The following is a 24,412-nucleotide window of genomic DNA, read 5'->3' on the forward strand; positions in this document are numbered from 1 at the left end:
CAGTACAAGCACATCATTGTCTATCTAAAATTTCAGTTTGAAATGACTTCCCTAGTTCTTTTTGTGTAGACTGTTGTGAAAATAGGCATATATCTAAACATACTGATGTATCCCCTGGAAGACCTCTATGTACCCTGGTTGAAAACTGCTGGTTTAAATAAGACATTAATGGCTATTCACATTTTTTACCCTTTGTCATTTTCATTTACCGTGCTCGTAGGTTCATCTGATAACCTATGTCCTCCTACTTCAGAAATGTGGTGCATCTACTACTTCCTCAGGTGCCTCTAATTGACAGTTTCTGCAAAGTTCCTGCCTACCATCCTTACTCAGTATTTGTCTCTTCTACATTCCTTCTTTCCATTTCAGATCAGTGATTCTTTTCACAGACCTAAACCTGGACCCTCAGCATAAATCAACGTAGCCTCATTGACTTCAAAGGCATTTATACCAACTGGGAACTAACCCCTACTGCTCAACCCATCCCTCCCACTAATAACCTTCTTGTTCCAGCTTTCTAATCCAAACAGTGGCTATTCACATTGTAAGCATGAGCCCAATTCATCCCTGGTGTAGGTCCATTGATTCTGAGAGTTTGCTCACAGCAGGTGGAGGGTATCCCCTTGAATAATGGCAAATATTTAGAGATTTAAACAAGGCTAGATTAATCTTTCATGGGCCCTACTGCCCAGACGTGGGCCTGACTGCCCCGAGGCCACTCGTATGAGGGAAGGAGTGCAGAGGAGAGAGCAGAGGGAAAAGAGGAGGAGGATGGGAAGAGTGAGCAGTGTGAGGGGCCTCAAGGTGAAGAGTTTGAGCTGGGGCAGGATCTCAGGGCAGAGGGGCACTGAGGCACCTTCTGCTTGTGGGCTCTGCAATGGTGGACGTATTTTCAGCCGAGAATTACATGTAGATGGAAGTATTTCATGGCCAAAATTCAAGAAGGCACAGAGCAAAATGAAATGGCAGATGAACAGAGGAAGACCAGGTCTGTGAAGTACTATAATCAGGAGCAAATCCAAGAAGTTAAAAAACAATAAGAAAGGCAATTTTGAAATGAAGGGTGAGTAAATGCAATTCTTTTTAGAGGAGAAAAGAACAGTTTGTACGTGTGAAAAGGAAACCAACAGTTTTCTACACAGGCTGGGATGTGAAGAGACATGGAAGAAATTAAGGTGGTGTCAAGGCAGGAAATAACACTTGCAATTACATTTTCAATTTTCCACCATTGTCTTCTTCCCTCCCCCCTTCACTGTATCTAGCCACCACTGAGCATGGACTTTGTGGACTCTGGCTTGCCTTTGAGGTGAGTGGTTACACCTCGGCTGCAGTGGGCCACCCTGGCAGCCGTTTCCCTGGGATGAGAGACCAGAGGTGGGTATTGAGGACTCCTGATACCCAGGGGCAAGAAATCAGAGGGCAGTATCCTGAAGAGGATACCACAGTTTGAGGAGCAACACAGGTCCACAGTCAGAGGGTGGAGAGAGTGTACAGCAAGGGTGGGCAAGACACCAGCCTGAAGAGGGCACTGTCTAGGAACGACTACAGCAGAAAGGGATCTAGGGACTATAGTGCACCACAAGCTACATATGGGTCAACAATGTGATGCTGTTGCAAGGAAAGCAAACATGATTCTGGGATGCATTAACAGGTGTGTTGTGAACAAGACATGAGAAGTCATTCTTCCGCTCTACTCTGCGCTGGTTAGGCCTCAGCTGGAGTATTGTGTCCAGTTCTGGGCACCGCAGTTCAAAAAGATGTGGAGAAACTAGAGAGGGTCTAGAAAAGAGTGACAAGAATGATTAAAGGTCTGCAGAATGTGACCTATGAAAAAAGGTTGAAAGAATTGGGCTTGTTTAGTTTGGAAAAGAGAAGATTGAGGGGAGACATGGTAGCAGTTTTCAGGTATCTAAAAGGGAGTCATAAGGAGGAAGGAGAAAACTTGTTCTTCTTGGCCTCTGAGGATAGAACAAGAGGCAATGGGCTTAAACTGCAGCAAGGGAGGTTTAGGATGGACATTAGGAAAAAGTTCCTAACTGTCAGGGTGGTCAAACACTGGAATAAATTGCCAAGGGAGGTTGTGGAATCTCCATCGCTGGAGAGATATTTAAGAACAGGTTAGATAGATGTCTATCAGGGATGGTTTAGATAGTACTTGGTCCTGCCATTGGCGCAGGGGGCTGGACTTGATGGCCTCTTGAGGTCCCTTCCAGTCCTAGTGTTCTATGATTCTATGACCAACTGGAGTCACCATGCAATGAATGCTGGTCCATTGTAATCATCTAGTCTGACCTCCTGCTCATTGCAGGCTACAGAACCTCACTTACTTACCCCTGAAATAGACCTCAGACGTCTGGCTGAGATACTGAGGCTCTCAAATCACCACTTAAAGACTTCAGGTTGTAGAGAATTCAGCATTTGCACTAATGTTCCTACTCAGAGTGACAAGATTGCACCTTATCAAGTGATGTCAGATCTTGGATAGATGTACAACAGTACCCCAAAACCACAGGATTTGTGGGGCAGGGATTTCAGTGTTAGGAGGAAGAAAGAATTTTATCAAGTTAGACTTAATATACGTTTACTAGATGACGGTTCTGTTTGGTAAAAGTGAATGTTTGTATAGATTCTTGACAATAAAAGAATAATAATATAGTGCCTGTGATGTGAGGGCCATGATCTCATAGATGGCCATACGGCACGTAAAGAGTCCCAGAGCCTATACACTATGCCACTTGACAAAATCTGAAGTAATCTACATGCAGAAAGCAGCCTTAACTTTGATGTTAGAAATAACAATATTACATGAGTGCTCACAGCATGTGAATTTCAGGAATACCATACTACTTCTGGTTAATTGACCATAAAACATTATTCAAGTCTTTAGGACACAAGACTTCCCTTTTCTATTTTATCACTTGCTAACCTTCAATAATGGGTTTTGCCATTTTCAGGATGATATTATAGGCAAACCCGGTGGTGATTTCCATATTTAAGTTATCTAACACTTTTCATTATAAAGCATTCTTACCAGAACAGATGGTATTCACCCAAAAATTCTGAAAGGACTCAAAGATAAAGTCGCAAATTACTAATTGTGGTATGCCACCTATCACTTAAATCAGCTTATGTGCCAGATGATTAGAGGAAAGCTAATGTAATACTGACTTTTTAAAGGGGTCCAGAGTTGATCCTGGGAATGACAGGCCAGTAAGCCTAACTTCAATACTGGGCAAACTGGTTGAAACTATAGCAAAAAACAGAATTATCAGAAGCTCAGATGAACACAATTCAGGGCAGCTTTTGTAAAGGGAAATCATATATCACCAATATAGTAAAATTCTTTGAGGAGGTCAACAAATATGTTGAGAGGATAATTCAGTGGATCTTGTGTACTTTCCAAAAGCCTTTGATAAGGTACTTCACCAACGGCTCTTAAGCAAATTAAGTAGTTATGGGATAAGAGAGAAGTTCCTCTTATGGATTAGTAGCTGCTTTAAAAACACAAAACAAAAGACAGGTGAAAAAAAAAAAGGTCAATTTTAAGGATGGATATAGGCAACTAGTGGTGTCCCCCAAGGATTTACACTGGGACCAGTGTTTCAGCCTATCCATAAATTATCTGGAAAAGGACAAATGGTGAGGTGGCAATATTTTCAGAAGATACAAAATTTCTGAGAATCATTAAGCCCAAAGCGGACTGTGAGGAGTTACAAGGGGATCTCATAAAGCTAGATGTCTGGGCAACAAAAGGATAGATAAAATTCAATGGTGATAAGTGTAAGATAATGTACATTGGAAAATGTAGTCCAAACAATATACCTATAAAATATTGGCGTGTAAATTAGCTGAAACTATTCAAGAAAGAGATTTCGAGTCGCTATGAATACTCCAGGAAACATCCACTCAATGTGCAGCAGCAATCAAAAAAGCTAATAAAATGTCAGGAACCATTAGAAAAGGGATAGATTATAAGATGGTAAATATAATAATGCTACTATGTAAATGTGAAGTACACCCATATCTGAAATACTCCATGATGTTCTGTTCACTTCATCTCAAAAAAGGTATATTAGATCTGGAATAGCTACAGTGATGGATGAGAATGATTAAGGGTATGAAACAGCTTCCACAACAAAGGCTGTCTACCTTGCAGGTTTTTTTTTCAATGTTACTTACTTTGACATTCTAATGTCTAAATAAGTAATGTTGGAAAATTACACTCACACAGCCACGGCATTGCGAAATGGAGCATTTTCATTTACAGTCACAGTTCACAGTCATAGTATTGCAAAAGGAGCCTTTACATGAGTAATTAACAGCTGTGCTTTGTTCAAACACATTCCTTTTCCACCTTGAAAGTGGTAGGGAATCAGTAAAAGTCATTCGCAGAGCTGGAGTAATTATTTCAAAGGAAAAGCCCTCTGATTTTGAATTATCCTGCTTGGCTGTGGGAATGCTTTGGGTTTTTGTTTTTTTTCTTCTTCAGAAAAAAAGGACAAAAAAAAAATAAAGCACACCCCACTGTACATAAATCCAAAGAGGGAATAAAAAGTCTGGGTCTGTTTAATTCAGGAAAAGGATAGGATAGAGGTCTGTATAATCAAGAATAGTATGGAGAAAGTGAACAAGGACATAATATTTACTCCTTTACATACCACAAGAACCAAGGATCACCCAGTGAAATGAATGAGCAGCAGGTTTAAATTAAACAAAAAGAAGTACAGTAAAAGCCTGATTATCCGGCAAACCCAGGAAATGGGGATTGCCAGATAATGAAACCTTCCGGTTATTTGAGCACCAGCTCTGCTGTTGAGGGCAGGGCAGCTGACCCTGGCAGGGATGGTGGAACAGAACCAGGCCCTGGCAGGCATGCCCCTGCTGCTGAAAGCAGGGCAGATGGCCCTGGCCAGGACGCACCCCCTGCTTCTGATGGCAGGGCAGCTGCCTCAGAGTGGCAGGCAGGAGGGAAGCTGGCCCATCCTGCTACTGCCAGCTGAGCACCCCTGCTGCTGGGAGGGCTTTCATGCTGTAGCCACTGGCCAAGCGGCTCCATGGGCTGTGGTGACAGATAATAAAACTTGCCAGTTATCCAAGTGCTGGACAAAGTGGCTTTCACTGTACATCTTCACACAAGACACAGTCAACCTGTGGAATTCACTGCCAGGGGTACTGTGTAGATCAAAACTACAAACAGGTTAAAAAGAATTAGAGAAGTTCATGGAGGACAGGTCTATCAATGGCAGTTAGCCAAGATGATCAGGATGCAACACCTTGCTCTGAGCATCTCTAAGTCTCTGCCCACCAGAGGCTGGGAGTGGACAAGAGGGAATGGATTACTACAGGGGTGAGCAAAGTGGCCGGTGGGCCCCCTTGGGAGTGTTAAATTTCAAAAGCAGGGGGGTGAGCCATGATTGGCTGCTAGCTCTCAGGCTCATCCATCTCATTAAAATGGTGAAATGTTTTTACGTCTGTGTATTCATATTTGTATAGCGATTAATAAAGTTTTTACATTCTACATACTTATTGTCTGACATGTGCCGAAAGGTTTTTCTTTTTTTTCCCCGTATGAACTTAACTGAAATTGCTGTCATTTTGGGCAACATTAGACATGTGGCATGGTGGGGAAATCCCTGCTAATTGAAGAGATGAAAAGTGGGGCCTGACCTAAAAGGTTTGCTCAACCCAGATTACTCAATAATAGCCCTGGTTTGTTGATTGCCTCTTAAGTACCTGGCATTGGCCACTGTCAGAAGACAGGGTATTGGCTAGATGTACCATTGGTCTGACCCAGTATGACCTTTCCTATGTTAATATGTGACCTTTTCGTCAAGAATTCAATTAATACTGCCATCGTTTGCAACAGGCTTTGACAGTTAGCAGAGGAAATGCCCTTGGGCCAATGAAATGCCTTTTCTTTGACCCATGAAATTCTATTTATCTTTTGCTGGGTTATAAACTTTTAAAAATTATCCTTACCATATCTTGTGTTCTTCAGGAATAATAATTGACCACATAACATTCCAAAGTGCCAGGTTCATACCACTGCCAAAACAGCAGCAGTCACTTTACCTGGGAGCTGCTCAACCAGTTGTTGCAGGGGAGGAGGCGCAGAGAAAAGAAAACAAAAGAATCCTATTGCAAATACACTATGGTGGAGGCAGGACCACACACTATCTTTTCCACAGGACCCTTGCCTCATTCAGTGCACAGGAGGAATGCACAAGGCAGCGGAACTAAGACTGCTTGGGCACCCTAGAATTGGCATATTCTAACTTTTCCATGTTTGACTTTGTAACCTAAGTAGCATTTTAAAATGTAGTTTTGATTTATGTAGCTCAACATTGATCCTCTTGATCATGTAAACAGTCTTGAAGGCTACCTGCCTGTAGCCTGGAATTATATTAAATGTTCTTTCCAGCATAATCTGAACCCACAGAGGAAGAAAAGCTAGAGAAGGTAATTACAAGGAACGGCCAAAAAGGGTCTTTGCTCCAGGAACACTTTATGGAAGTATATATGGGAGGCAAAGATTCATTCAGGTTAGTTATGATTTAGTTATTGGGAAAACTAGTAGGTCTGCAGTGAAAATATATGGGTGGGAGGTTTCAGACTTTACTAGTAACGACACGGTATTGCCAACCACAAACGTTAAAATATCATGAGTCAGGAGGGGCTTTAAGAAAAATACGAGATATCCTATCAGAGTTGGCCATACTGATGACCCAATTATTCATAGATTCATTTCTACAGGTCAGACTAGATGATCATAGAACTTCCCACAAATAATTTGTGTGGCCAATCTCACAATCTGTTGGAATCTGACTCACGAGTTTTGATCCCATGAGCTGGTCCATCTCAAGATTTTTGATCTTTTGAGTTGGTGGTACCGATATGGTCTCCTATAACATGGGCAGGTTCAATTATTGGCTTTGCTTTCTGAGCACAGGGGCTGACTCTTGAGGGGGAAGCCACCCACAGGGATGGTAATGAAGGATCCATTCTCCCCCATCTTAAACTCATGTTGAAGTAGCTTTCTAGCTTCGGAGAGCTGCACACGTGCTCCCGCAGGGCAATATACCTCTAACATCCTCTCTCCCCACTAAGACAGGACTGTGTTTTGTATCGCTTCCTCAGATCCACTTACCCACCTGTCTTGGTTCTTACACCCATCCCTGTAATGTTATTTAAAGCGCCCCATTGTTACAGAGGAACATAGCTGTCACAGAGGATGGCCTCATATTAGGATTTTTTCTATGTAACAGAATTATATAGTGCTTGAACATTATTGTAAGAAATCAGGTTAGATGACATGGGTATGGCGCTGCCGACCACAGTGTTGCTGATCACTATAGGCCAGGACAAAACATGTTCTGTGCTGTGTTAGCACCAGGGCTTAATCACTGATAAATAATCATGGTTATCTGTCATAATAGTGAACATAATTTTTTTCTGGTGTACAATGGCAAGTCTCATGGACAACACCGTGTCATTTAACTCAGTTACAATCATGTTCAAAGAAGTCAACTTCTGAAATGTGGACAAGCCCATAAAGTAGTACATGAGGTAAATCTAAACAATCCCATGGAGAACTTTGCAGATGAGCACTGAGGGGCTGACTCTGAACCAGGATTGAACAGAAAGCCAGCGAAAAGAGCAGGGTAGGTAGTGATATCACCTGAGGAGCCTATACTGTTGCATACTACTGACCCAAAACAGAACAGAAAGACTGACAGTTTTATTCTTCAAAGCACTGTATTGAAACTTCACTTTTTTTCCTTTCAACCAATCAAATTCCTTGCATTTGCTTTGGCTTTTTTCACTTTTTTTCAGTCTCCACATTACTTATACTATTTGGAACATTCATTCTCGACTAGGTAATGCAGAATCTTGTCTTCTTAAGAGCTCTTGGTGCCTCCCACTAAAATAGCTCTGTGAGACTTTCTCCAGACACCCAGATTATGCATGAAACAATGCCCAGCTCATAGAAAAGTTGCACAAAACGTCTAGAAAACTATCACCTAGGCTCTTTAGCTAAGCAAATTTACTTTACTCCGCTCCACTTCTCCATTATACTCTTTACTGCCGGGAAAGGCAAAGAGGGAAAGCAAGGGAATAGCGCTAGATCAAGATTGGGGAACATTTTCTCGGCGGAAGGGTGAGACCAGTGGGGCCAACAGCTTTTACAGGCCCTGGGGCAAGGTGGGAAGGGGCCTGGCGCTGCACCTCCAAAAGTGGGAGGGCCGAGGGAAGAAGAGTCGGTGACTAGGGAAGTCAGACCTTAACGTTGTTTGGACTGTGGTACTGCCCCCTCCCCCCGACGCCCCTCAGAACCACGTGCAGTAGCAGAGCAATGCTGCCACAGCACTTCAAAGGGGCTCAGAGCTCTGGGCACTGCCAAAGTTTTTAAATCCCGGCTGGACAAGGTCCTGGCTGGGATGACTTAGTGGGGGTTGATCCTGGTTGAAGCAGGGGGATGGATTAGATGACCTCCTGAGGTCCCTTCCAGCCCTGTGATTCTGTGAAAGTAGCAGAGATGATAGCTGGAGCTCTGGCCCCCTTTTAAATGCTAGGCCCCTGGGTCAACTGCCTTCTTTGCCTCCCCTTTCAGCAGCTCTGGGTGAAACAGGCAAGTGGATGCATGCACCTTATCACTGTTTCGTAAAAGGAAAAATCTGCACCCACAGCATTTTTGCTAAAGATCTGGTCCCACTCCTTGATGCACTGATGGGACCAGTGGCAGTGACCTCTTTTACCACTAGGTGGAGATCTTGCCCTGCTTCTGAGATGCACTGAGGCTGAAGGAAGACTTCCCATTTTCATCTTCCTGTACCACCCCAGCCATTGAATTCTCAGCAGGATTTGGTTCCTGCTGTTGAATACCAGATCATTTCATTGTATAGTAACAGAGAGGCAGCTGTGTTAGTCTGTATATTAACAACACTAAAAACAGTCAAGTAGCACTTTAAAGACTAACAAAATAATTTATTAGATGATGAGCTTTTGTGCCGCAGACTCACTTCTTCAGATCTGGAGATACTGCTGTACTGGAAAGTTCAGATCTGAAGAAGTGGGTCTGCTCCATGAAAGCTCATCACCTAATCAATTAAGTTGTTAGTCTTCAAAGAGCTACATGACTGCTTTTTGGTCCCATTACATAACAGTGACAGATCTTTACATGCAACAAGGCTCATAATATAAACCAATAAACAAAACAATCCAGTGTACATGTAATTCTGTACGGGGGGATGCCCAACTCACAAATTTGATAGAACCAATGATAGATCAGACTGTGAAGACAAGAAATGATAAAAGTCTTAGATAAGCATCTCACCTTCATGGAAAAATACACATTAGGCCTGGTAAGCATAAACTCCCTTTCTAAGCCTCTGAGGTGCTGAGCTTGGAGTCTGATTAGATAAAATCCAGCTCCCTTTCATCAGTGTGTGCCAAAATAATCCTAATAATATAGTACCCTTTTCATTTTGAGAATAAGAGTGAGATTAAGAAGTCTAATCGAGTGTAATTTACACCCTCCCTCTCCATTAGAAAGTAAAGCCTACTTGGACTGTCATACACTGTATGAGCTAAATTCAGTCCTCGAGAAAGCAGCAGGACAGTCATTGGAAGATACGCCCACTTAGTCTGAGGCAGACATGCTAGCTGAAACCCTAGCCCTTTTACAGTCAATGGGAATTTTTCCCTCAGTTTTAGTGAAACTGGGATTCCATCCATTCTGTTTTTCTCTCTGCCAGCTTTGACCTCTTACAATTAAGTTGTTTATGTAACATGCATACTATTCCTTACGCACTATAATCAAATCCCCTCTGCATATTTCTTTTATGGGCTTTGCTTCAGACAGAGCAGTGTGTATTGAATATGTATGCACCCTTTTGATGTCTTTGAACTTATGAATAGTTTCACTGCTCACAACTAGTTTAACCAGTTCTCTCTCTAACTGTAAGCTAAGGATTTGCATTCCACTTTTTCTTAACAAAAATTACATGCAACTGCATCTGAAGACTTGTCTATGTAAAATTTAACTAAATCACTTATAACCTAAATAACTAAAAATGAGTTAGGTGCACAAACTCTGTAGACCTGTTCTTCGACTGTTAACTCCTCTGGGCATTACAGTTATATAAATATTGCATCACCAGAATATTGATTTAATATCTGGAAACCAGGCCTGTTCCTAATTCTTTGTTTTACATTAGTGCTTTTGGCTAATAGAAGAAAATGTTATTGAAAACAAACAAACAAACAAACAAACAAACAAAAAAGACTACAGTATACCCCTTTTTGTTAAAACACAATGAATGATAATAGTTTATAGGGATAAAGAAAAAATACACTTGATGGAATTTCCATTTAAAAATTTACTGACAATATTAAACAGACAAATTTTAACAATCTATTTCTAAGAAATCGAAAATAAAAATTAATTTCATAAAAATAACACTATATTTTTGAAAAGTATGATCATTTAAATAAAGTATGTACGCTTCCTTTTATTTTGTAAACAACTTAATTAAGGGCCCAGGCAACACCAGGTCAATCTGCTAGCTTACTATAATGAGCCAGATAAATATGAAAACAATTGTTATTATAAAATACTTATGTGAATGTAAATTAAATGTGCTCACACTATAAAGGAGCACAGTGTAAGCCAGTTAGTGTTTGTCATTATACGTCACAGATCAAGAAAACCTTTTCACACAGTTAAAGCTATAGGCCACATCTACACAAGAAGCCTCTGTTGACAGAAGTTACTGTTGGAAGAGATTTCCTGGTAAAACTTCTGTTGACAGATCACTTCTACACACAAAAGTGGATTGGAAGAGTGATCTGCTCTGTTGACAGAGAGCAACCAGGCTAACAGGCCCTCTCCAGACAGAATGGCTGACCAGAAGCTCTGTAAACAGGGCTGCCCAGTGAACCAGGCCATGTCTACATGAGTATCTTTTCCTGGCAAAACCGGATTTTTGCTGGAAAAAAAACATGGATCATCTACATGGCAAATGCACATTGTTGACAGGGCCCCAGGAAGTGTTATCGTTCTACTGTACAACACATTGCAGCCAATTTTTTCTGTTTTGTTTGCTTTTTAAGCAGTGTGGTTTCCAAGAATGCACCTTGAAAATAGCAACAGATGCTCCTTCTCTATCCTAGTTGAAAAACGAGTTGAGTGTCTTTGGGTTAAGCTCAGAGGCAGAAGTAACAGAGGTGATGTTGTAGTTAGTGTCTGTGATAGACCATCAGATTAGGGAGATGAGGTAGATGAGGATTTCTTCAGACAGCTAAGTGAAGCTTCCATATCACAGGCCCTGGTTCTCATGGGAGACTTCAATCACCGGACTTTTGTTGGGAGACCAACACAACTGTCCCACGAAAGCTCACCTAATAAATTATTTTGCTAGTCTTTAAAGTACTACTTGACTGCTTTTTGTTTAGACAATCCAGGGAAGATTTTGGAGACTGTTGGGGATAACTTCTTGGTACATGTGCTGAAGGAACCAACCAGCAGCCGTGCACAACTTGATCTGCTGTCCACAAACAGGGAAGACCTAGTAGGAGAAATAGGAGTAGGGGGAAACCTGGGCTGCAGCAACCAGGAGATAGTAGATTTCAGGATCCCAACGAAAGGAAGAAAGGTGATCAGTAACATACAGATCCTTGGTTTCAAAAGAACAGACTTTGACTCCCTAAGAGAAGTGATGAGCAGGATCCCTTGGGAAATGAAGAGGAAAAGAGTTCAAGAGAACTGGCAGTATTTTAAAGAAGTCTTACTGAAGGCACAGGAACAAACCATCCTGCTGCATAGTAAGAAATGCTAATAGGGTAGGCAATCAGCTTGGCTTAACAGGGAAATCCTTGGTCAGTTTAAACTGAAAAAGGATGCGTATAAGAAATGGAAACATGGACAGTTGACTAAGGAAGAGCATAAACATATGGCTGGAGAATGCTGGGGAGTAATCAGGAAAGTGAAAGCACAATTGTAACTTCAGCTGGCAAGGGATGTGAAGAGTAACAAGAAGGGTTTCTACAGGCATGTTAACAATAAGTGGGTTATCAGAGAAGGTGTGGGGCTGTTACTGGATCAGAGAGGTAACCTAGAGACAGGTGATGTAGGAAAAGCTGGAGTACTCAATGCTTTTTTTTTTTTGCCTCCATCTTCATGGACAAAGACAGCTCCCACACTACAGTGCTAGACAATGCAGTATGGAAAGGTGCAGGGCAGCCATTTGTGGGGAAGGAATGAGTTATGAGCTATCTAGAAAAATTAGATGTACACAAATCCATGGGTCTGGATTTCATGCACCCAAGGGTACTGAGGGAATTGGCAGACATCAGTGCCAAACCTTTGGCCATTATCTTTGAAGACTCTTGGAGACTGGGAGAAATCCCAGATGACTGGAAAAAGGCAAACGCACTGCCCATCTTTGAAAAAGGAAAGAAAGACAATCCAGGGAACTATAGACGGGTCAACCTTACCTCAATCCTTGGGAAAATAATGGAGAGGATCCTCAAGGAATCCCTTCTGGAGCACTTGGAGGAGGGGAAAGTGATCAAAAGTAGCCAACATGGATTCACCAAGGGCAAGTCCTGCCCAACCAATCTGATTAGCTTCTATGATGAAGTAACAAGATCTGTGGACATGGGGAAGTCATTGGATGTGACATACCTTGACTTCAGCAAAGCTTTTGATACAGTCTCCTACAACATTTTTGCCCATAAGTTAAAGAAGTATGGATTGGATCCACAGACTATAAGATGGATAGAAAGCTGGCTTGACAGTCAGGCCCAACGGGTAGTGGTCAATGGCTCAATATCTGGATGGCGGTGGTTTCAAGCAGAGTACTGCAAGGCTCAGTTCTGGGGCCAGTGTTGCTCATCATCTGTATTAATGACCTGGATGAGGGACTGGACTGCACCCTCAGCAAGTTTGCGGACAACACAAAGCTAGGGAGAGAGGAAGATACGTTGGAGGGTAGAGATAGGATCCAGAGTGACCTGGATAAATTGGAGGATTGGGCCAAAAGAAATCTGATGCAGTTCAACAACGAGAAGTGTAGAGTCCAGCACTTGGGAACAAAGAATCCCAAGCACTGCTATAGGCTGGGGACTGACTGGCTAAGCAGCAGTACAGTGGAAAGGGACCTCGGGGTTACGGTGCATGAAAGGCTGGATATGAGTGAACAGTGTGCCCTTGTAGCCAAGAAGGCTAACAACAGATTAGGGTGCATTAGGAGGAGCATTTTGAGCAGATCTAGAGAAGTGGTTGTTCCCCTCTGTTTGGCACTGGTGAGGCCACATCTGGAATACTGTGTCCAGTTTTGGGCCCCCAGTATAAAAAGGATGTGGATGTGCTGGAGCAAGTTCAGCAGAGGGCAACAAAAGTGATTAAGGGACTCAGGCACATGACATATGAGGAGAGGCTGAGGTATTTGGGCTTGTTTAGTTTACAGAAGAGAAGACTGAGGGGTGATTTAATAGCAGCCTTCAACTTCCTGAAGGGGAGCTCTAATGAGGATGGTGAGAAACTGTTCTCAGTGGTGTCAGCAGAACAAGGAGCAATGGTCTGAAGTTACAGCAGAGGAGTAGGTCGGATATTAAGAAAACTACTTCTTCGGGAGGGTGGTGAAGCATTCAAATGCATTGCCTAGAAAGGTGGTGGATTCTCCATCCCTAGAGTTTTAAGTCCCGGCTTGACAAGGTCCTGACTGGGATGACTTAGTGGGGGTTGATCCTGCTTGAAGTATGGGGCTGGACTAGATGACTTCCTAAGGTCTCTTCCAGCCCTATGATTCTATGATCCTATGATACTAGCTGGGACTGAACTGAGTGGAAGACATCCACACAGTAGCTATCTTGTCTTTTAAACCTTTTAGCTTCCATGAAGTATGGCAGGAAAAAGAAGATTATCTATCCATCAAACATAATGGCCCTATTAGATCTAAGGGCTGCAGAGAGAAACAGTCCCTCATTCAGTATTTTGCATTGTGTTTATATTTTTGTTTCCTGAGGGGATTTCTGAGAGGATACATGAAGAAACTGAGGAACAGTGTTAAACATAAAGGCTGCGTCTACACTAGCAAGGTCTTTCAGAAAATTAGGCCCTTTTTCAAAAGAACATGCGGATCATCCACACACAAAATGTACTCTTTTGATCCAAAATCAAAAGAATGCAATTCTTCTTCCAGAAACTCTCTTCCACTCTTGGATCAGGAAGAGCACCACCTTTCAAAAGCTTCTTTTGAAAAAAAGCATATGTAGATGCTCCATGGGCCCTTTTCTTGAAAGTACAGTCCTCATGGTGCTGGACTTTTCGATTCCTGGACTGTTTTTTTTGAAAGAGCAGGGGCTGTATGGATGTTCTCTACCAAAACAGTGGACTGATCTTTTGATCTGCTGTTTTGTGTGTAGACGCACTCTTTCGAAAGAAGATCTTCCAGAAGAGATCTTCCAGCAGACCATCTTTCGAAAGATCACTGTAGTGTAGACATGGTTAAAGTGAATCAAAAGCTGGGTCTTCTTGGATCACTCAGAAATACAGGTTTTAGATGTTCTTGACTGCAGCCCAGTTACGCTGAGTCCCACTCTCCTCTTAATTATTATACAAGTTTTGATCACTGCAACTGAGAAGTCCTTGATCTCTTGCATTGCTGTCTTGTGAGCCTGAAATTGATGCTAGTCCTTTTTGTTATCTTCTATAGCTGTTCCACTTTTGTTGTTGTTCTGGAAATTCTTTTCCACAGCATTCTTTTACTTTCTCCCATTCAGTTATCACTGATGTTACTGCTACTCTCATGTACCTAGGTTTTTCAGTGAACATGTTTGATGTTTGAGAAAATTTTCTTAGTTACCGATTGCTTCAACTTGGCAAAGCAAAATGGCAAAGACATCAGGAATGAGTGAATGGGTTTAAATCAGGGCATTTTTTCTGGTGGACCACACAGGAACAGAGTTTCAGCACCTTTTTCTGGGAGAATACCAGAAAAATTTTCACCATTGGTCCCGCAGCAGTGCCGCAATGGGGAAGGAGCCCCCACCAGTCCCACAGCACCGCAAGGACCGGGGCAGGAGCCCCCACCGGTCCTACAGAATGGCGAGGACCAGGGCTGGAGCCTCCACCGGTCCTGCAGCAGCACAGGGACCAGGGCAGGAGCCCCACCACCTTGCAGCAGTACAGGAACCAGGGCATTAAAGATGAACACTCTAACCCCTATGAGGAATTATCAGACTTGAGTTACAGCACCCTTTTTTCTAGAACCACCCCCCCCACTAGTTTAAATGATACTGGTTTTGCTATTTTATGTTGTGCTCTTTTGAAAGTTATATTCTGCAAGATCTTTACATATCTTAAATAAAAGTAGTTTAGGGTAGTTTACTAATCCTGTGACTTGATTCAGCCCTGGGATGTACTTTCTCCCTTTGGTAGCAGAACTCCACTCAGTGTAGCCACGCAAGGAACTTGCAGCTCCCCCCACTGAGGTCTTCACTATTAATGAGCACAGACCCAGAATGGATGCCAGTGACCAGGAACAGCATCCAGTCCATGGTAATTAGGTGTACCCCAAACTACCTCCCAAACGTTTATACGCTTGAAAGTTGGGCAAACTGTGGTTTCTCAGATAACCAGAAAGTGCAAATGAAAATGCCATGGTGCATCGTCAAAAGAAATACAACATGGCTAGACCAAATTCATTTTATTTGGTTGCAAAAATGCAAATAATTCTCTTTAGGTTCAAGACTCTTCAGATCAGAAATAATATTTCTTAAATTTTTAATCCAGAAAAGATTAGGCAATGTATTACAAAGCAAAAATAGACTGTGGTCCAGGAGATCCCACTGTGCTTCAGCAGGTATGTAGTAGTCTTGTAAAAAGAATTACTTGGCGTGCATAAAGGTTTAATATATATCAGGAGAGAGAGAGTGTAGTCAAGATAAAACGTGATTCTGCCTCGCTGATTTATCATTTTTGGCAAAGGCATGAGTCTGTCTCTGAACACTTTCTGGAATGTTTATCTATTGTTTCATAAAAGAGATAATCCTTGCATTACAGAGAGATTGATGAATTCTGGAGAAAACTAGGTTTTAAGTGTTTCTGGTGTCTGCTTAAAAAAATAGAAATGAAATCTCCAGACTCTTCTGGTACTCCCCCACAGGAATGTCACACACTTTGGTTTTGTTTTGCGTAGGTTTTGTGATATATATGTCATCAGTGTTATCATCTTTCAGGTTTTGTGCAATCAGAGAAACTGCTGTCTCATTTGGAAGTTTTTAGGGCCTGAACTTGTATTTTTACTCACGCAAAATGTCCATTAACGTCACTGAAAGTTTGGGGCCTAAATCACTCACTCATAACTTGATTTATAAAACTCCAGGCAGCCCTATGAAAAGCGGATGTAGCAAATATAAATGAACTATAACTTAAGAAATGTTTCCTAAGGGTGAAATTCACTCTGGGGAGTCAAACATATAAATCCTTCTGCATCGCATGCTCCTCACAATTCAGGTCACATGGAGAGGGGCACTACTAAAGCCACATGGAGTTCTCTGTGTCAGCTCCACATAGGTTGCACTGGACACAGTTTCAGGTTCAATAGTAACAGAGAGGAATCTGTGTTCAGTGATATTCATACTCACAAGTGCCACAGAGGGGCACTGATTCCATCCCATAAATCACAGTGTGAAGATGGGGAAGGCAACTGCACAGTAGCCCCATTCCCCAGCTCTCTGAGCTTCACTTGCCTGTGCAAATAAAGCTAATTTCACCCTAGATATTATCTTTAACCATATGGCTCTAGTCTGGTCAGGATGGCAAGAAAAGCAATAAGATGAAGAGATTTTCATTGTCATAAAACAAACAAGCTATGGTTTATAATCTTTTCAGGATTCCTTTCCAAATTCTTGCTGCTGGGTTATTGCAGTAAATAACATGTGTAGGACACTCTTTGTTCTAAGAGTTCTGTAACTACAGATATAGGAGGTAAAAACAGAGTGGGAGTCTTAATGTTATAGTTTCCTAAAAATCTTAGTTTTAGAGTCTCTCAATGTTATTATAACTCAATGTTTCTTTGCTGGGTAAATACAGTTTTATGATGACATTGTTACATCAGCTGGATAAAGTCTGTCAGACTTGGACCTGCTAAGTTATTTATTTTCACTTCAAACTTCTGCAGAACCTTTACAAAGCCTTGGGAAATAGCTACTTCATTTTTAAGAATCTCACTATCACTCACTAAAATCATAATTCCTTCTATAAAAATAACTTGAAAAAAACCAACCACATTATTATATGTACAGAGACAACTTCACTGAAAATCCTGCTGTACTTTTCAACTGCCAAACCACATAGCTACACTATTAGCCATGTTACTCAATTAAGACAACAATAGCTCCAGTCTCTCATCCTGTGTCTGTCTTGTCTTCAGGGCACAGAATATCTTTCACTATCTGTCCATACAACATTTAACTCAGTGGGGCCTGCCAACAGGGGGTGATGGGAAACAAAGGGGGCAATTGCCCCAGAGGCCAGAGAATCACTCCAGAGTACTGGAACACTGCGCTGGGCACACCGCATGATTCCGAGGACTTGTGGGGAGGAGTGTGCCATGGTCCAAGCACTACTGAAGGCTGGCTGCCACACTCCTACCAAGGTCTTGCCCCTTCTGGGGGTGCAAAGCTGGGGGCCCCCACACCTTGCCCCAGGGCCCATGGCAGCTGTTGGCTTCACTGGCTACAGTAATATAGAAAATAACAATTAATATTAACATTATGCAGTTTTTAATTCACTGTAATAGACTAACAAAGACCTGAATTGGATGTTTTGCTAACTTTGATTTTAGAAGAAAAGGCATCAAAATGTAACCCAAACAGATTTTGCCCGATACGCATGTTATTAGAGTCAGCAGCAGTAAGAGATCATAAAATAATCCTCTTCTTTTCTATTGCACCTTCCCCTGGCATATCTCAAATACGTTTACAAACCTTAATGAATTATACCTACTAATAGCTCTGGAAGGCAGGTAAATTTTACTATCCACTTTTTACATTTGGGGAAACAAAATCATTAAATGACTTTCCCATACAGCTGAGCAATGATAGAGCCAGAAAAAAGCCAGTCTCCTGATTTGCAATCCTGAACTGAGTAACAACTAGATCTAGCTCATTGCAAGAAAGGAAAACTTATTTTACAGACAAAGTAAAGTAGGTTGGAAGCATCTCACTTACAATAAGTGCGGTCTCCCATTTCTCCTAACAGTTAAAACATTTGAAATAATTTTTTGAAAACAGCAAACTAAGTCTTTAAAAACTAAACACCTTGCAGTAGCAATGAATCAGGCAGAAGTTTCTACATTTTAGTATGATGTGTTCTTCTATTTACATCCAGGAACATAAAAAACAAAACAACACAATTTACTTGAAAACATCAAATAACCCACAAATGCAATATTAAGTCTTACTCTGTTGTGCCATTCTATGTGAAGTTTAGCTAAGAAATTGACCCTATATTGAAATAAGTCTATATTAGCATCCTTTTCACTGGAAAACAATCACTTACTCTTCAAGTCTAAACTCTCTTTCCTCATACATGAGGTGAATTTGGGTGCACTGAAACCAAAAGCCTACAGAGGATGGGCAAAAAGGGAGCGGAGACTGTGAAGGCAGAGAGGCATGGGAGAGCGAATAGTATGCAAGGAAGAGAATGAGAGGAAGGCCAGAGGAGAAAGGAAGGAGAGAATGAGTGAAAGAACAAGGGAAGGGGAAAGAGAAAAGGAATGGGAGAGATGGTGGGAGAGAGTGGAGCTGCAGAAGTTAGAACAAAAAAGGAGAAAGGAATGAGATAATGCAGGACAGGAGGAGGATTTGTGCTGTGCCCCCTTACCAAGCAGCTGAAGAGGGCTACTGCTGGTGCAGATGCTGGACTGATGTGGTCTCATGGTTGCTGGTGCCGGAGACTCCCCTGCCTGACTGGTGCCTGCAATCCCCAGACCCAACTGAGTGAAACTGAGTGCTGCAGGTGGCTCTCTTAAGGGTGCGCGTCAGTAACCACAAACCTTTACAACACGAAACCACTTCTTCAAAAGCTGAAGGAAGGCCCAAGAACATATATAATCAAGACCTGAATCCAAAGGAAATGGTTGTGAGAGAGGGAATAAGGGGCCTCTTTGAGGGACAAGGAGCCTCTTCCTGCTGTTGCAAGGATCATTGCTGAAGGAGCTGTATTTTACCGATCAGACTAGAGATCTGTCAGCGCCACTATTTCTCTCTCTCATGTTCCCTCAATCCTTAGCTCATATGTGTTGATAGATACATACGTGACCATGATGGACGGAGCTAGCTTTTGGCCATTTAACTAAAATCCAATTTCTGAAGCAAATCCTGTTTCTGTTGGTCAGTCTATGGCTCAAGTCTGCGTCATTTTTTCGTTGCTCTAGGGAGGTGCATCATTCAGGCTGTTGGAACAATCTGAAAGAGGAAGATTCAAATTAAAAATTGGAATGAGATTCTAAATATCTTGGGGAAACACGCAGTGCCATTTGTCATAAGAGGGAGAAAATTTTAAAACTTAGTGAGGGCATCCCCCTCCAGATGATTATGACTTAGTTCATCTGCAATTATCAGCTGACCTGCTCAGTTTAAAACTCTTATAAGGCTATGTCTACACTAGGACACTATGTTGAAGTAGTCTATTTCAAAGTAACTAAATCGAAATAGGCTACTTTGATGCGTATCGTCCACACATCCTCCGGGGCTGGTACCGTCGATGTTCAATGTCGAAGTAGTGATGGGGAATGTCGAAAGGGGACGCCCCGGATGGGAAAGCAGAGTGTCCACACACACAAGCGCCCTCCTTCAAAATAAGGGGCCAGGAAAGCCTGTGGAAGGGGGCACAGGGTGGATTAGCCATTCTGGGGACAGCAAGCTGCTCTTTTAAAGGGCCCCTCCCAGACACACCCAGCCTGTACAGCACGAGGTCTGCAGTGCAATGCACAGCAGCCATGGACCCTCAGCAGCAGCAGTAGCTGGAAGACTTCCAGGTTATCACCAGGGGAGCAAGTGCCTTGTTAGGTGTTGCACAGGATGCTGCCCAGCAGCTCCTGGCAGGGGAGCCCTCCTTGGGGGCAGACAGGGACACCCCTGACTATGAGGCTCCCCTGTTCCTCCCCCGCCGGGTGCTCCACCGCCTCTGGAGCTACCCCATCAGCTCAGAGTGGTGGGAGCAGCTGGTCATGGGGGAGTGGGATGACAACATGTGGCTGCAGAACTTCTGCATGCACCAGCAGACCTTCCTGGAGCTCTGCCAGTAGCTCACCCCTGCACTGAGGCACAGGACACCTGGATACGGTGCGCACTACCTGTGGAGAAGAGAGTTGCAATAGCTGTCTGGCAGCTGGCCACTCCAGACAGCTACCACTCCATGGGCTACCAGTTTAGAGTGGGAAAGGCCATGGTCGGGGCCATTGTCATGCAGGTAAGGAGGCCTGGGCATGCACCCACTGGGGGGTGGGGGGGCCTCAGAGGGGGGCCCAGGTTTGGGGCTGGGGAGGAAGGAGGCTGGGGAGGGAGGGGGCCAGGTGGGGGCCTGGGGAGGGAGGGGCAGGGTGGGGGGTGCCCGGGAAGGGGGTTCCTGGGGGGACCAGGGACACCCTTCACACCCTCATGGGCGCTTGTGTCTCCTCCCCACAGGTGGTCTGTGTGCTCAATGCCTTGCTGCTCCGGAGGGTCATCCAAGTCGGGGACCTGGACGTGGCCGTTGCAGGACTTGCTGCCACGGGGTTCCCAAACTAGTTCGGGGCCCTAGATGGGACCCATATCCCCATCTGTGCCATGGACCACAGCAGGGGATGATAAATAAACCGGAGGGGCAACCACTCCATGGTCCTGCAGGCCATGGTGGACAGCCGGGGCTGCTTCCAGGATGTCTACATGGGCTGGTCCTGTTGTACACATGACGCCTGCCTCTTCTGGAACTCGGGCCTGAGCCGCCGGCTGGAGTTGGGGACCTACCTTGCCCAGAGGGAGATCCCTGTCGGGGACACCACCATGCCCCTCTGTCTCATGGCAGATGAGGCCTACCTCCTCCAGCCCTGGCTCATGCGCCCGTACACCGGCCACCTCAGTGCCAGCCAGGAGGTGTTCAACAGTCACCTGAACCATGCCTGCCAGGTGGGGGAGAGGACCTTCGGCTGCTTGAAGGCCGGTGGCAGTGCCTCCTCGCCCACCTGGACGTCGGCCTCCAGAACATCCCCCAGGTGTGGGCACATGTTGCACACTCCACAACATCGCCGACAACAAGGGGGAGGCCTTTGTCCGGGGTAGGCAGTCGACGCTGGCACAGGCTTCCCTCAGTCGGCAGCCACGCTCAGTTGCCAGGCCCACCAGGAGGGGCTACAGGTCCGCAAGGCCCTGCAAGCCTATTTTGATCAGGGGGCCCCCTGAGCGCCTCCCTGGCCTTCCCTGGCAGGCCTCCCACATGCTGCCCCCACTACCCACATGCTGCCCCCACCACCTGCACACTATCCCCTGACAAGCACAAGTCTCACAGGGTTCTTTGAAAAATAAAATTGTGGATTATTGAATAACTGATAAAACTGTCTAGTAGTATGTGCAAAACAAACTGGAACCAATATATAAATGGAGGGACAACTACATACATGGGGGGCCAGCGGACAGCTCAGCCGTTGGCCCATCACTCTGGGGTGGGGGTAGGGGGTCATGACCCCTGGCAGGTTTGGGTTGCGGCCCCCAGCACGGCAGGCTGGGAGCCGGGAGGACTGGCAGGTAGGGCCAGAATGCCTCCCCCAGCCAGTCTTCAGCCCCAGTGGGCTCCAGTCCTGGGGGGTTGGCAGGTGGGGTGTTGGGTGGAGCAGCAGGAAGGGCAGCAGGCGAGGCAGGCAGAGCAGCAGGCAAGGCATCAGATGGGGCAGCACGGAGGCCAGCGGGGTGGAGTGAGGGGGCAGGAGCTGGGCCACAGCCTCCTGGAGCAACCTGGCTATGTCCCGGAAAATCCCCATAAACTCCTGCCATGCTGCCCAGCACCAGGTGGACTCCTCCTGGTGGAAGCGCAGCCTCTCCTCGGCCACCTCCAGCTGCCACTGGACAGCCGCCAGGAGCTGGGGATGCAAGGGGGCCACCCCTGGGTCCAGCGGTGGCACGCCTGTCCTGGTCTTGGCAGGGTCCCCAGGTGCTGGCGATGCCTGACCTCTGGTGGGCTCTCTGGGACAATGGAGGGTGCCTGGCTGCCTGGGGATTCGGATGGTGCGGCCACAGAAAGGGGGAGAGAGGGAAGGGAATGTTGTTAGTACCGTGCCCTGGCCCATGGCCACCATTCCCCCTTGGGTGCTGGGCCTCTGTCCCCCGTCTGTGGGTGCGGTGTCCCTGTTGGTGGCCCCACTGCATGGGTCCCCACCCCAGGTGGTCAGTACACGGCGCTGTCTGTGGGTGTGGGTGCTGACAGGTGATGATGGCCATACTGTCGTCCTGGAACCATGCTGTGTCTGGGCAGTTGTGGGTTGGGGTCCGCTGGGGGTGTATGGGGCCCCTGGTCATGTCTGGTGCCCCCACCCTGTGGCCCAGGGGTGCGTGCCCTGTGGGGTATATACCTGACCATCCACTGCCGTGGTCGGGGAAAACCCAGGGGGTGGATGCCAGGCTGGTGCTCTGGAAGGGTAGATCAATGAGGAGCCCCCCCTCCTTGCTGCTGGACCCCTCCCCGGTACTCCCAAAAGATGGCTCCTTGGGTGGGCCCCGGGGTGCAGGGCTGACCTCTGGGCCAGACTCCGGCTCCGAAGTCTGCTGGGACTCCTCAGCCGTGGTGTCCAGTGTGGCCTGGGGGGAAGAGGTGGCCCAGGGGCCCAGGATGGCCCTGAGCTCCCTGTAATAGGGGGAAGCAACCAGGGCAGCCTCAGACCAGCTGGCTGAGTCCCAGGCTGGGGTGTAACCCTGCTGCAGCTTGTTCACCTTGCTCCAGACAAGATCTGGAGTGCAGGCAGGGTGACCCTGGGCAGCCAGGCCCTCAGCCAGTCGGCAGAACGCTTCTGCATTCCGCTGCTTGCTCTCCATCACGTGGAGCACCTCTTCCTCACCCCAGAGCCCCAGCAGGTCTGAGCTTGGCCTCCATTCAGGAGGGGCCCTGCCACTTTTTCGCCCCCCAGTTAGCTGCTAGGGGACTCTGGGTCCCCTCAGGAGGGAGCTCTGTAGGCGCTCTGGGGGCTGGCTGGATACCATGGGTGCTTGCTGGGCAGGTTGAGGTCCGTGGAGGACGTGCAGGGCTGCTACATGCGTGTGCTGCTGCCTGCACACTCTCAGCTTCCTGCCACAGGATATCCGGGTCCATGGTGCTTTAAGGGCTGCTGTGCATGGTGATGATAGAGCCCTGAAGGGGCTGGACAGCATGTCTCAACCTCTCAGCTGACTGCCGCCATGGAGGACGCCACTATTTCAAAGTAGTGGGATGCAGATCATCTACACACACCCTACTTTGACGTTTAACTTCGAAGTAGGGTGCTATTGCCATCTTCTGATAGGAATCGTGATTTTGACGTCTCACCACCTAACATCGATTGCAGCGTCAAAGTAGCGCATGGCGTGTGTAGATGCAACTCACGCTATTTTGACATTCTGCTGGCTACTTTGAAGTAGCCAGCTAGTGTAGACACACCCTTAATGAGACCTTTCTGGACTTTTGCTTCTAATATCACCATGTGTTATGAATGAAAGCGGAGCTGGAACAGTAATAAAGCAGCAATTTATATGAGTGTGTGTGTGAAGCTATCACTTTTCATAGGAAAGCTAAAACTACGGGCTTGTCTCCACTCTGGGGTGGCTCAAAGCTGCCGCAATCAATTCACCAGTGGTTGATCTAGCAAGTCTAATAAAGATCTGCTAAGCTGACCGCTGATCACTCTCCTGTCAACTCTGGTACTCCATCAGAATGAGATAAGGGGAATCAACTGGAGAGTTTTTTCTGTCAAGCCCACACAGTGTGCCACCCTCGGTAAGAAGATCTAAGCTATGCTGATTTGAGTTATTCTACTAGGCTATGTCTACACTAGCCCCTTCTTTTTGAAAGGGGCATGGTAATGAGCGAGCTTGGACAATGCTCAAGAGGCAATGCCATGAATATGCAGTGACTCATTAGCATAATGGCAGCCATGGCAATTCAAAAGTGTCGCTTTTGAATCACATGCCGCCCTTGTTGACGGGGCCCTTTCGAAAGAACCTCCAGTCTTCGAAAGCCCCTTATTCCTATCTGTTTTTAGGAATAAGGGGCTTTCGAAGACTGGTGGGGATGGGGGTCCTTTCAAAAGGCCCTGGTCTACACAGGCAGTGCATGATTCGAAAGCAGCTCTTTGGAATTGCCACGGCTGTCGTTATGTTAATGAGGCACTGCATATTCATG

The 24,412-nt window shown here is 45.3% G+C and overlaps 1 protein-coding gene across 1 annotated transcript in view; it reads right to left on the minus strand.

Annotated features, from left to right (window-relative positions):
- The window catches only part of FLT3 (fms related receptor tyrosine kinase 3), a 114,089-nt gene that overhangs the window by 74,419 nt on the left and 15,258 nt on the right, over positions 1–24,412 (minus strand). The window contains exon 3 of the mRNA XM_074982251.1: positions 19,326–19,476. The gene's annotated coding sequence lies outside the window, so the exon portion shown is untranslated. The remainder of the gene's footprint in view (positions 1–19,325; positions 19,477–24,412) is intronic.

The sequence above is a fragment of the Carettochelys insculpta genome, chromosome 1 (assembly GCF_033958435.1).
Source record: "Carettochelys insculpta isolate YL-2023 chromosome 1, ASM3395843v1, whole genome shotgun sequence".
NCBI lineage: Eukaryota > Metazoa > Chordata > Testudines > Carettochelyidae > Carettochelys > Carettochelys insculpta.